Here is a 12,327-nt window from a genome sequence, read left to right as displayed (position 1 = left end):
ACTACTAAGCCCACGCGCTGCAACCACTGAAGATCATGTGCCTAGAGACCATGCTCTGCAACAAGAGAAGCCACCTTGATGAGAAGCCTGCCGCTGCAATGAATAGCCCTGCTTGCAACTAGAGAAAGCCCATGCAAAGCAATGAAGACCCAGTGTAGCCAAAAGAAACAAATAAGTAACATTATTATTATTATTTTTAAAGAGTTGGTGATTGGGAAATGTGAAGATGGAGAAACAAAGAATAGCTGTTGGGCTGGGGAACTAGTAACAATTCAGACCATAAATCTGCCACTTACTCTCAGATTATATAGCAGAACGCTAAAGACAGTTCTTAAAAGATAGTGATCAAGGCCTGACCACATTCCTAAATTGTTTCTACAAAATGCAGACCCCCCATGATGAAAGCTGCTGACGGCAAGAACATAGGCCCTAAAGTGGTTGGAACCAGAAGGTGGATGATGCTGACTCCCAATTATCTCACCACCAACCAATCAGAAGAATGTCCACAAGCTGATCATGCTTTGCTCTTTGAACCGTTGCTATAAAGCTTCTTGTTCCCAGCTCCAGGGTGAGACACACAGACTTGAGGGCATTAGCTTACTGTGGGCCCCTTTGCCTGGAAAAGTTTAAAAGCTATTTCTGTTTCACCCAACACTCTGTGTCTGAGATTTAATCTGGCACCTGTGTACAGAAACTGAGTTTTGGCAACAGAAGTACACAGCAATTGGATTATGAAATAGCTTTGATATTTTTTTTTAAGGTGTTTGAATTTTATCCAGAAGTTTGTAGAACCCTATGGAGGATTTGTAAACAGGGACTTTCTCTTTAAAGAGAAACACTCTGACAGCTCTATTGGATTTGTAAAGCCTTTGAAGGAGCAGGAAATAGCTGGAAGCAAGAAACCCAGTTAGAGGAATAGGTTTATAATCTTAGTGAGAAATGTTGAGAGTCAGGGCTGCGCTGGCCTGTGTGGATGGAAAGAGACAGATTTAAAAAGATTTTCAGAAGATAGCATGAATATTTGTTCATCACAAAAGTTTTAGACCTGGTGAAGGAGAGGGAGATGTCAAGATGATTTCCATCATTCACTGGGTGTTTAGCAATGCCAATCTCTAATTCTAGGAAATAAGTTCTGTAAGTGTTAAAAGCTCAAGAAATTGTCTACAGAGTGGTAGACAGAAGTTGAAGAATAGAGATCATCCCATCAGTGTACTTCACGGGATAAAACATGAATCAGATAAATATTCTGAATGGGTCACACTTTCTTTGAAGAATAAAGAACATCTAGAGAAACATATTTCAACTTTAGAAATGAATATTTTGTGCAATCATGGAATAAAACCTTATGAATGAATTGCTATTTTATCATCATATATTGTCAAAATTTTGTAAGACAAAGTAAATTGTTATGATAGTACACTAAACAAAATATTGGGGCAGATATTCCAGAAATAATCCTTTTGAAAGTTAAGCATTAATAGATCACATTAAAAGTGTCAAGGGATATAAATTCACAGAACTTCTAAGTTATCAGTGATTGGCTTGGTTTTTAATCACACTTAAATGAATCTATATTTATTATACATTTAGCATCATATGGAAAATATATTGAAAATAACTAAGAACATACAATATGAATCATAATAATTTCAGCTAAAAGTTAATATTTATTTTCTTTGATACATAGAAGAGCCCTGTATAACATAAAGGCATCTGTTCAAACTTGGTAGATATTATAACATGAAATTTGAGAGTAAGCATGGTTTAATCCCCTCATTGCGCTCTTCTTTTCTCCCTCCCTTTCCTGTCTCTAGTTTTATAATTTTATTTTTAGCTAAAAAACAATACACAAATAAAAGAGAAGAGACATCAAGACATAGATGCAGAAATAAAAACAAGAACAAGTTAATATTACTGTAAGAGAAGTCACTATTGCTTTCCCCAGGTATGTCTGACTTTATTTTAGATACTGTGCCATTTCAGACATATCTCTGTTTTCCCCAGAGACTTTTGAAATAATTACATTTAGGTTGCCCTTCTTTTATCAAGAGACTGAAGATGCTATCAATCTATTTCTATTCCACAGAGCTTAGAAACCTTCAGTGGCATGTTAGATGTTTTATAGCAAATATCATGGAGACAACACACACCATAAAAATGTTACTCCATTAATCATTGGAGTGTTTCAGTCTGGATTAATCATAGTTTTGAGAATGATATTACAGTGTGCTTACTGCTTGAATTCTAGTTTCTAAAAACTCATCCCTAGTGTTCCAGAGGATGTGGTAGTTCAGTAGATTTAGGGCAAAATTAGTTTTCACAACATAATAAAGCAATTAGTTCTAACCTAGGTTATGTACATAGGAAAAGATGATTGTTTTAAGAAAACTGAAGAAACCCTTTCATTTCTCCTACAGAATGGACACCCCTCTTTTCAGGAAAACTTATATCCTGCCACAAGGCACAAAATTTATAGACCATGTATACGATATATCCTAGTGAGTAAAAGATTGTGTTGGAAAGAACCTTAGAAGATATCTAGCCTAACTTCCCTCCAAATAATGGAATCCTGTCTATAGTGTCCTTGAAAGACAATGATCTTACTTAATACAAAGCCTCCAATCTATTGCTAGACAGTCCTAATTAAGATAAAGTTCTTCCTAATGAACCAAGCTAAATCTTTCTATTTGTATTCTCTGCTAGCTGCCTCTCCCCCTCAAAAAGACAAAAACATCTATTTCCACATAAATATAATAGTTCTTTAAATACTTGAAGATAATCAGCATATTTCCCATCATTCTTCAATTCCCTGTGCTAAATATTCTAAATTTCCTCAGCTGTTTCTGTGATGTACAAACCTCTCCTTATCCCAAGTTCCTTTTCTGGGCAATTGATTACTTTAGACTTAACTCTTAATGTGTGGTATCCTGATCTTCCCATAGGACTCTCCTGTAGAAGACTTCTGCATATTAGAACATCCAAATTATACTGTTTGCTCATGCACAACTTGTATACAACTAACATTTCTGGGGCTTTTCATGTGACTAATCACTTTGACACGTCTGTGAAATGGTTTGAATTATTTCCAGCTCAGTTTCATCATGATTTTGATCCTTGATTCCTCTGACCAAGATATTTAAAATCTAGTTATAAAGAACCTATCAGAATCATGCAGTCCCGGGGTTATTTAATCCTAATTTTGCATTGAGAGTTATGCTGTAAGAATGTGCTTAATCTACACATTTTATCTCAATCTTCATTGTCATCTGAAACCTTGATTTAAAAAATGTTAAAGAAGATAAAAATAGAGTACTTACAAACTTTGTATATAAATAATTTGGAAACACTAGCTCCATTATTGAAAATACACAGGTCACTTAAAAATTTTAAATCCACTTATTTAAAGCAGTCTATATATTTCCATAGTTCATCAGGCACTCTACCTATCAGATCTAGTCCCTGAAATCTATTTCTCACTTCCACTGTATAATCATAAGGGATTTGATTTAGGTCATACCTGAATGGTCTAGTGGTTTTCTCTACTTTCTTCAATTTAAGTCTGAATTTGGCAATAAGGAGTTCATGATCTGAGCCACAGTCAGCTCCTGGTCTTGTTTTTGCTGACTGTGTAGAGCTTCTCCATCTTTGGCTGCAAAGAATATAATCAATCTGATTTTGGTATTGACCATCTGGTGATGTCCATGTGTAGAGTCTTCTCTCGTGTTGTTGGAAGAGGGTGTTTGCTATGACCAGTGTGTTCTCTTGGCAAAACTCTATTAACCTTTGCCCTGCTTCATTCCATACTCCAAGGCCAAATTTGCCTGTTACTCCAGGTGTTTTTGACTTCCTACTTTTGCATTCCAGTCCCCTATAATGAAAAGGACATCTTTTTTGGGTGTTAGTTCTAAAAGGTCTTGTAGGTCTTCATAGAACCGATCAACTTCAGCTTCTTCAGCATTGCTGGTTGGGGCATAGGCTTGGATTACCATGATATTGAATGGTTTGCCTTGAAAATGAACAGAGATCATTCTGTCATTTTTGAGACTGCATCCAAGTACGGCATTTCAGACTCTTTTGTTGACCATGATGGCTACTCCATTTCTTCTAAGGGATTCCTGCCCGCAGTAGTATATATAATGGTCATCTGAGTTAAATTCACCCATTCCAGTCCATTTTAGTTCGCTGATTCCTAGAACGTTCACTCTTGCCATCTCCTGTTTGACCACTTCCAATTTGACTTGATTGATGGGCCTAACATTCAAGGTTCCTATGCAATATTGCTCTTTACAGCGTCGGACCTTGCTTCTATCATCAGTCACATCCACAACTGTGTATATTTTTTGCTTTGGCTTCATCCTTTCATTCTTTCTGGAGTTATTTCAAGCTGTTTTAGAAAAGGCAGAGGAACCAGAGATCAAATTGCCAACATCCGCTGGATCATGGAAAAAGCAAGAGAGCTCCAGGAAAACATCTATTTCTGCTTTATTGACTATGCCAAAGCCTTTGACTGTGTGGATCACAATAAACTGTGGAAAATTCTGAAAGAGATGGGAATACAGACCACCTGACCTGCCTCTTGAGAAACCTATATGCAGGTCAGGAAGCAACAGTTAGAACTGGACATGGAACAACAGACTCGTTCCAAATAGGAAAAGGAGTACATCAAGGCTGTATATTGTCACCCTGCTTATTTAACTTCTATGCAGAGTACATCATGAGAAACACTGGGCTGGAAGAAGCACAAGCTGGAATCAAGATTGCCGGGAGAAATATCAATAACCTCAGATATGCAGATGACACCACCCTTATGGCAGAAAGTGAAGAGGAACTAAAAAGCCTCTTGATGAATGTGAAAGAGAGTGAAAATGTTGGCTTAAAGCTCAATACTCAGAGAATGAAGATCATGGCATCCGGTCCCATCACTTCATGGGAAATAGATGGGGAAACAGTGGAAACATTGTGAGACTTTATTTTTTGGGGCTCCAAAATCACTGCAGATGGTGATTGCAGCCATGAAATCAAAAGATGCTTACTCCTTGGAAGAAAAGTTATGACCAACCTAGATAGAATATTGAAAAGCAGAGACATTACTTTGCTAACAAAGGTCCATTTAGTCTAGGCTATGGTTTTTCCAGTGGTCATGTATGGATGTGAGATTTGGACTGTGAAGAAAGCTGAGCACAGAAGAATTGATGCTTTTGAACTGTGGTGTTGGAGAAGATTCTTGAGAGTCCCTTGGATTGCAGGGAGATCCAACCAGCCCATTCTGAAGGAGATCAGCCCTGGGATTTCTTTTGGAGGGAATGATGCTGAAGCTGAAACTCCAGTACTTTGGAGTACTGGAAGAAGAGCTGACTCATTGGGAAAGACTCTGATGCTGCGAGGGATTGGGGGCAGGAGGAAAAGGGGACAACAGAGGATGAGATGGCTGGATGGCTTCACCCACTTGATGAACGTGAGTTTGAGTGAATTCCGGGAGATGGTGATGGACAGGGAGGCCTGGCATGCTGTGATTCATGAGGTCGCAAAGAGTTGGACACGACTGAGCAACTGAATTGAACTGATATATTTCCAGGGGTTTCCCAGGTGGTGCTAGTGGTAAAGAACCCACTTGCCAGTGCAGGAGATGTGAGAGACATGGGCTCAATCCTTGGGTCAGGAAAATATCCTGGAGAGGGAATGGCAACCCACTCCAGTATTCTTGCCTGGAGAATCCCATGGACAGAGGAGCCTGGAGTACTACAGTCCATAGGGTGGCAAAGAGTTAGATACAACTGAAGCAACTTAGCTCGTATATGTTTCCATTTGGCTTACATGATTGCATGTGATATGTAGGGTGACTTGCTGAAGTGCAAACGCAGAGAAACATGAAATTACACTGATTTCCTAGCCTCCGGAATCTTGCCAGTTAGCTCTGTTTTTTCCCTGAGTCCATGATGGCTTCTTCTATTCAACTTTTGCTTGTGTAAATGCAAATCCATCTATTTGATGGTTTACAGTTTTTCTAAGGATTAAAGTTAAGCCTTTCCTGGTCTATGGTTTTCAGAATGCAACTGTCTATCCCTGGTGGCTCAGATGGTAAAACATCTGCCTACAGTGCAGGAGACTTGGGTTCTATACCCTGGAGGAGGGAATGAATGGCTACTCATTCCAGTATTCTTGCCTGGAGAATTCCATGGATAGAGGAGCCTGGAGAGCTACAGTCCATAGGATTGCAAAGAGCTGGACACAGCTGGGTGACTAACACTTGTACTTTTCACTCCTTCAGTAAGCTGGTCAGTTCTCTTACTATTCAGTGATGCACTGATTTTATAATCTCTATAATAATGTGGAGATGGAAAGACAATATTTCTCTAAAACATACTCCCAAGTGAAAGTACTGAAACTGTTCAGCATTTGGACAGCATAACTGCAAAAAGGTTAACTGGAGTAGGCTGCTCCAGATTCTCTGATTAAAATGCTTCTTTTGAAATATTTATTATAAAATTAAATTTCTGATGTCTTGACTAATAGGAATTGATATAGAAAGTTATTTACCCAGAAGATTATCATTTGGTTGTCTTAAGATTCTAGTTGATTCACTGAGCATTAAGGTATCATGTTTAATAAAAAGAAAGCCTTGATTGGATATGTTATACTACTGCTCAAGCACAATATCCTCACATTGCTTTTTAAGTGCAAAGTTGTGTCTCCTTGGGTTTATTCCAACCGTCTTCATTTCTGTTATAATCATACAATGATTTCTTTCTGCCCTATCTTCCTCAACCTCAACATTCATACCAACAAACTGATTAATTAGCAATAATAGCTTTACAACATAGGAAGTAGATTTAGGTAGATGAAATGAGTCACAGAACTTAGCATCTACTTGTAAAATCAATCAGTTATTAAACTTTGGCCTTTCACACAGGAAATCAATCTTGTCTTAGTGCTGAGAGACCACCAGTGATGTCTAAGGTCACTCTAAGTTTCCTTGTTTGTAAACAACTGTTAATTATCGTCTGGACTAAGACCTCCAGTGCATTGTATGAGGGCTTCCAGATATGCTGTATATGCTCCTGTTTAATTTGAGCAGAAACTATAGGAAAAACTCAGATTTCATAAAAATTTATTTGTTAGGAGTACCAGTGACCACCTATACCAGGAGCAAGCACATCTTTCTTAGTGGACCATCACAGTAAGTGGGAAAATGGGTTGTATCTTCCCTTTATTAAAATAGAGCTTTAATCTAGGAGGGCTAAGCGACACTAGAACTCTGTCATCAAAGTCAGTCATTGATTGCCTAGTATGTTAAATCAACCTAAAATGGGAATGAGGGAAAATGTATTTGGAGAAGCATCTGTGTTTTCTCAGCTTGTGATTATTACTATGTTTTACAAATGATGAAACCAAGGTTCAGAGAGTTGAAAGATTCATCTCACACTTGTCTAATCAGTAAATGTCAGAGCCAGTTCTATCTGCTGCCAAATTTCTCCACTCTTTCACAGCTCAAAGTGCCTCTCATTGAATTCTTGAATGGCTTTCCTAATTTATGAATGGGCTGCTCTTCATCATTAGTTTAACTATGGTGCTGGTTTAGTTGCTAAGTCATGTCCGACTCTTTGCCATCCCATGAACTGTAGCCTGCCAGGGTCCTCTGTCCATGGGATTCTCCAGGTGGGAATACTGAAGTGGGTTGCCATTTCTTTCTCCAAGGAAGTTTAACTATGTATACATCTATGTGTGTATGTGTGTGTGTATATATATACACATACATGTATATATAATTTCTTACAGGGATATTGGTACTATTGATAGTAATTACACAATAACACTCTAAGGACTGTCTCATATAAATTTATATTTTTCAAAGATTATTGATAAGAGAACACTGTAAGGATAAGAAAACAATACCATTTAAAAAGAGGTCAATTAAAAACAAATGCAAGATTTTGTATTTATTCTTACGTTTATAGGGCTTTCCTGGTGGCTCAGAGGTTAAAGCGTCTGCCTCCAGTGCGGGAGACCTGGGTTTGATCCCTGGATCGGGAAGATCCCCTGGAGAAGGAAATGGCAACCCACTCTGGTATTCTTGCCTGGAGAATCCCATGGACTGAGAAGCCTGGTAAGCTACAGCCCACGGGGTGGCAAAGAGTTGGACATGACTTCACTTTCACTTATGTTTATAGTTGCCTTCTCTACGTAATGCTCTCTTACTGTTCTCTCCTTTTAATCTTGAAATGTTGTATCTTTTATCCCTAAACACTTTCAAGAAATTTATACTCTCTGCCAGAGCCTATGATTTGGCTCTGAAGGCAGGCTTTGTGTATATTACAGAAGCCAGAATGTTAATGCTGATTACCAACCTGAGCTGCATTCTCATAATTATAGAACACAGTGCATTTGTGGTTTTATGTATTTGACATTCAGAGATGAATGGAATACATGGCTTAAATGCATATTGAGGAAGAGTTGGTATTGAATTACTGAATTTTAAATGGATTGTCCAAACTTGAAGGATGTAATTTGCAAAGATAGCGGTATAATGTGTTTCTTTGGATACCTTCAGGCTAATAATGCCCCATACCTGCAACAACATTCTATGTTGACTTGATTTAAAATTCTTGCACCCACAAGATGGCACAAATAGTGTGCAAGTAATTGTATATCAGTGGTCTTGGCCATATGTATGATACATTAATTTTATTTAACTAAAAATACTGGTTATTCCATGTATAATCTATAAATGTTGTTTAAGTTTAAATCATTAATTTTTGTGGAAATTTTATTAACAATGGAAATATATAATCTTTTACTTTCATTAAATATTGTCATTAAATCATCTGTTCTTTATCATTCTTAGCTCCCTTACCATCAGAAATCATACAGAGGTTGCCCTCACATAGGTATGAATGTAAATCTTAAAATGGATATTATTATTTTATGTTATGAATCAAATACACTTTTGTGAAAACTTAATTCTTGAGCAAAAAAGTGCAATAATATACATAACATATAATTGCTATTTTATATAAACACATTGGGCTTCCCTGGTGGCTCAGACAGTAAAGAATCTGCCTGCAATGCAGGGGACCTAGGCTCATTCCCTAAGTCAGGAAGAGCCCCTTAATTCCATGGACAGAGGTGCCTGGCAGGCACACAACTTGCTGACTAAACCACCATACACATATTCTCAGTTCATTTCCAAGGCAAACCATTCAGCATCACAATTATCCAAAGTCTATGCCCCCAAAACTGAGGCCAAAGAAACTAAAGTTGACCAGTTCTATGCAGACCCACAATAGCTCATCGAACTAATAGCAAAAAAGGATATCCTTTTCATTATAGGGGATTGAAATGCAAAAGTAGGAAGTAAAGAGATACCTAGAATAACAGGCAAGCTTGGCCTGGAAGTCCAAAAACGAAACAGGAAAAAGGTTAACAGAATTTTGTCAAGAAGAACATGCTGGTCATAGCAAACAACCCAAGGGACCACTCTACACATGGACATAACCAGATAGTCAATACCAAAATCAGATTGATTATGCTCTTTGCAACCAAAGATGGAGAAGCTCTGCACAGTCAGCAGAAACAAGACCTGGAGCTGACTGTGGCTCAGATCATGAACTCCTTACTGCTAAATTCAGACTTAAATTGAAGAAAGTAGGGAAAACCACTAGACCATTCATGTATGACCTAAATCAAATCTCTTGTGATTATGCAGTGAAGGTGACAAGTAGATTTGAGGGATTCGATCTGGTAGACAGAGTGTCTGAAGAACTGTTGACAGAAGTTTGTAACATTGTACAGGAGGCAGTGGCCAAAACAACTCCAAAGAAAAAGAAATGCAAGAAGGCAAAGTGGTTGTCTGAGGAGGCTTTACAAATAACCGAGGAAAGAAGAGAAAGGTGAGAGAAAGATATAACCAACTAAATGCAGAGTTTCAGAGAATAGCAAGGAGAAATAAGAAGGTCTTCTAAATGAATAATGCAAAAAAAAAAATTCGAGGAAAACAATCGAATGGGAAAGACTAGAGAACTCTTCAAGAAAATTAGATATCAAAGGAATTTTCATGCAAAGTTGAGCATGATAAAGGACAGAAATAAGAACCTAACAGAAGCAGAAGAGATCAAGAAGAGAAGGTAAGAATGCATAGACCTATACAAGAAAGGTCTTAATGACACCAGATAACCATGACAGTGTGATCACTTACCCAGAAATGGACATCCTGGAGTGTGAAGTCGAGTGGGCCTTAAGAAGAATTGCTATAAACAAAGATAGTGGAGGTGATGGAATTCCATTTGAGCTATTTCAAATCCTAAAGATATTGCTGTGAAAGTGCTGGACTCAACATGCCAGCAAATTTGGAAAATGCAGAAATGTCCACAGGACTGGAAAAGATCAATTTTCACTCCAATCCCGAAGAAAAGTAATGCCAAAGAATGTTCAAACTACTACACAATTACACTCATTTCACATGCGAGCTTGGTTTTGCTCAAAATCCTTAACTAGGCTTCTGCAGTACATGAACTGAGAACTTCCAGATGTGCAAGCTGGGTTTCAAAGAGGCAGAGGAACCAGAGATCAAATTGGCAACATTTGTTGGATCATGGAAAAAGCAAGGGAATTCCAGAAAAACATCTAGTTCTGTTTGGTTGATTATGTGAATGAATAATTTGACTATGTGGCTCTTCAATTGTGTGGACAACAACAAATGTGAAAAATTCTTAACAAGATGGGACTATCAGACCACCTTACCTGTCTGCTGAGAAAAATGTATGGTAGAAACAAGAGTTAGAACTAGACATGGAACAGCTGATTGAGAAACAGGGTCAAGTATTTATTTGTCACCCTATTCAGTTCAGTTCAGTTCAGTTCAGTTGCTCAGTCATGTCCGACTCCTTGTGACCCCATGAATTGCAGCACGCCAGGCCTCCCTGTCCATCACCAACTCCCCGAGTTCACCCAAACCTATGTCCAACGAGTTGGTGATGCCATCCAGCCATCTCATCCTCTGTTGTCCCCTTCTCTTTCCCCCAATCCCTCCCAGCATCAGAGTCTTTCCCAATGAGTCAACTCTTCGCATGAGGTGCCAAAGTACTGGAGTTTCAGCTTCAGCATCATTCCCTCCAAAGAAATCCCAGGGCTGATCTCCTTCAGAATGGGCTGGTTGGATCTCCCTGCAATCCAAGGGACTCTCAAGAGTCTTCTCCAACACCACAGTTCAAAAGCATCAATTCTTCGGAGCTCAGCCTTCTTCACAGTCCAAATCTCACATCCATACATGACCACTGGAAAAACCATAACCTTGACTAGACGGACCTTTGTTGGCAGAGTAATGTCTCTGCTTTTTAATATTCTATCTAGGTTGGCCATAATTTTCCTTCCAAAGAGTAAGTTTCCTTTAATTTCATGGCTGCAATCACCATCTGCAGTGATTTTGGAGCCCCCGAAAATAAAGTCTGATACTGTTTCCACTGTTTCCCCATCTCTTTCCCATGAAGTGATGGGACCAGATGCCATGATGGGACCAACTGCCATGTCAGTTTTCTGAATGTTGAGCTTTAAGCCAACTTTTTCACTCTCCTCTTTCACTTTCATCAAGAGGTTTTTTAGTTCCTCTTCAGTTTCTGTCACCTTATTAGCGTTAGTTGATTTCCATCATCACTGCTCTTTCTTTTTCCTTCCTGAAAACATGGAAAGTATATGAGAGCTTGGATCCAAAGTATGGCTTATAGTTTCAACATCAGCCATAAGTTGTTTCCTGTGTTTAGCTCAAATGCTTTCTTGTTGAGAGTGAAAGCAAGGTATTGTATAGAGAGAAACCAGGTTTTGATCTGATCGTTTTCTCAGCTAGCTCTGTGACTCTAGAAAAAAAAAATGTCTCTTAATATCTTGGCTTATCCTCCTGAGAAAGAAAACCTGGAAATACTGAAGTATTTTTCCACTGGATGTTCTTAATTACTGGATGTAATTGCTTGTCACCCGGTGGTGGTCGTTTAGTCTCTAAGTTGTATCTGACTCCTGCTATCCCATGGACTGTAGCCTGCCAGGCTCTTCTGTGGGATTCTCCAGCAAGAATACTGGAGTGGATTGCCATTTCCTTCTCCAGGGGATCTTCCTGACCCAGGAATTGAACCCCGGTTTCCTGCACTGCAGGCAGATTCTTTACCGACTTAGCTACAAGGGAATCCCTAAGTATCCTTACTTTAAATGATGAGTCCAGTCCATTCACTCTTGCTGAATCACGTCTGACTTTTTAAAACCCCAGGGACTGTAGCCCACCAGAATCGTCTCTCCATGAGATAGCCCAGGCAAGAATACTGGAGTGGGTTGCCATTTCTTTCT

At 38.7% G+C, this 12,327-nt stretch overlaps 1 pseudogene; it reads right to left on the bottom strand.

The window, feature by feature from the left end:
• Nucleotides 1–755: 755 nt before the first annotated feature.
• The window catches only part of LOC132657596 (craniofacial development protein 2-like), a 163,772-nt pseudogene continuing 152,200 nt past the window's right edge, over nucleotides 756–12,327 (bottom strand).

This window comes from Ovis aries, chromosome 1 (genome assembly GCF_016772045.2).
Source record: "Ovis aries strain OAR_USU_Benz2616 breed Rambouillet chromosome 1, ARS-UI_Ramb_v3.0, whole genome shotgun sequence".
Taxonomy (NCBI): domain Eukaryota; kingdom Metazoa; phylum Chordata; class Mammalia; order Artiodactyla; family Bovidae; genus Ovis; species Ovis aries.
Note: the sequence above shows the minus strand (reverse complement) of the source record. Positions and strands in the feature narration are given on the sequence as shown.